This window comes from Eretmochelys imbricata, chromosome 4, assembly GCF_965152235.1.
Source record: "Eretmochelys imbricata isolate rEreImb1 chromosome 4, rEreImb1.hap1, whole genome shotgun sequence".
Classification (NCBI taxonomy): Eukaryota; Metazoa; Chordata; order Testudines; family Cheloniidae; genus Eretmochelys; species Eretmochelys imbricata.
This window is the reverse complement of record NC_135575.1, coordinates 12,992,835-12,995,209: the sequence shown is the minus strand read 5'-3', so window position 1 is coordinate 12,995,209 and position 2,375 is coordinate 12,992,835.

The window sequence follows — 2,375 nt, the reverse complement described above, 5'->3', positions numbered from 1 at the left end:
CAGATCGGTATTCTAAAATGGTGTGATCTGCACTTGTGAAATGATTATCTGTAATTGTCGTTTCAGAATGTTATACAGCTACTCTAACTCAACACAAAAGGTGTTTGGGTTGTAAAGTATTTATCTGTTTCTAGGTTTCTGTTTACATCTAAGAATATAGAGCCAACTTGGTGAAGAGGTTAATCTGTGTACTTTTGGGCCAAAGTATACAATAGAACACTCTTAACAGGATGATTGTCAACACAGTACAAGCATGTTAATCAGTGGAGGGCCACCTCCTTCAGGATGTTGAGCAGCTCCCTTCTTTCCCAGTGAAGTCACTAGAAGTTGAGCGTGCTTGGCAACCTTGCAGTATTAGGTGGTACCATAGATACTGGTGTATGACAGTTTAAAAGATTAATCATCCAAAGAATGTTCTTGTGCTTGGAGATCATGAAGTAACAGTAGTTTTTCAAGTGTCATCTGCACTTGTGGAATCAAGGTGCTTGCACCATGAGCTTCCAGAATCATCTAGTGAGCCCTTCTCTTGGAGCCACTCATCCCTCCCTCATAGAAGGTTCAGAGGATATAAAAGGGGGGAGTGATCCCACCTGCCCTTCAGTTTCTTCTAAGGCACAGTGAGCTCATATCCTGCTCAATGTCCTCAATGCTGCTTCACTGGTTTATTTCTTCTGCTCTTTAAGGGCTATTTATGTTTGTAGTCAGGTTGTTAGTCAGCTTTTTCTTAAGAGGCCCATATGGCCTGGGCATTGTCTGGACTCACAAAAGCATGAGCCATTTCATTCCCCCAGATCAAGGAGGCATTTCATATCTGACCGACTAAAGCTGAGAGTCTGGAAGTCCAGCATTTTTACCACAAGTGCCTCATGTAAGTGCCACCAAGGTCATTAGATGGTAAAGCAAGTCTGGATCCAGCAAACACTCTGGTGATCTATTAATCAGTGTGGTTTTGGGTCATTATAGTTTGGTGCAGAAGACTTGTCACCGTTGAATCTGGAGAACTGCTTACCAAAGAGGTTCTGTGCCCACCATAAGAGGCACTGAGATCCCCAGATCCGTGCAGTCAACGGAGGATCCAATACAGCCAACTGTTGAAGTGCTTCTGTGCCAAATAGAAGTTCATCAGTGTTCCCATATCCACTTGCTCAACCATGTGAGCTTTGGAGCATAGACTAGGTACTGCTAGGCTAGGAATAGAGCACCTAGGCTCAGTGATAATACAAATAAGTCAGGTACCATCTGTGACAGGCTGAATTACAGAGAACCCCTTGGGAACTGCCAACTGATGTGCTGAGACTACCTCTGAGCCCACTTTCCCTGCCAGTTTTTGACTTCAGTGCCCTGCCTGGTTTGAGCCAAACACGCTAGCCTGCTACAAACACAGACCCAGGTCTGAACTACGTCCCACAAACTGCAGGCTTAACTGAAAACAGCTTAAGAAGTGTTCCTGTCTCCAACACTCAGATGCCCAACTCCCAATGGGGTCTAAACCCCACATAAATCTGTTTTACCCTGTATAAAGCTTATATAGGGTAAAGTCATAAATTGTTCGCCCTCTAAAAGGCTGATAGAGAGAGATGCACAGCTGTTCCTTCACCCACCCACCCCAGCTATTAATACATATTCTGAGTTAATTAATAAGTAAAAAGTGATTTTATTAAATACAAAAAGTAGGATTTAAGTGATTCCAAGTAATAACAGACTGAACAAAGTGAATTACCAAGCAAAATAAAATACGCAAGTCTAAACCTAATACAGTAAGAAAGTGATTACAGATGAAACCTCACCCTCACATGTTCCAGTAAGCTTTTTTTGCAGACTAGCCTCCTTCTAGTCTGGGTCCAGCAATCACTCACACACTCATGATTACTGTTGTTTGTTCCAGTTTTTCAGGTAGCCTCTCCAGCTGGCTCAAGAGAGATCCTTTGGGGGGTGAAGACAAAATGGAGGGGTCTCCCAGGGGCTTAAATAGACTCTCTCTTGTGGGTGGAGACCTCTCTCCTCTCTCCTCTCTCCTATGCAGAATCCAGCTCCAAGGTGGAGTTTTGGAGTCACATGGGAAAGTCACATGTCCATGCATGACTGAGTTTCTTACCAGCCAGGCCACATTCCTGGGAAAGCTCAGATGTGGATTAGTGTCTCCAAGTTCATTGTTAGCTTAAGAGTTTCTTGATTGGGCACTTACTGAGAATAGTCTTTTCTCAGGAAACTGACCAGCTGCTTCACTGAAACTACTTAAAATTAAACAAGTACATAGCCAATATTCATAACTTTGAATACAAAAATAATACATGCATACAAATAGGATGAATATATCCAGTAGATCATAACCTTTGCAGAGATATGTTACATGGCATATTTAGCATAAAGCATAT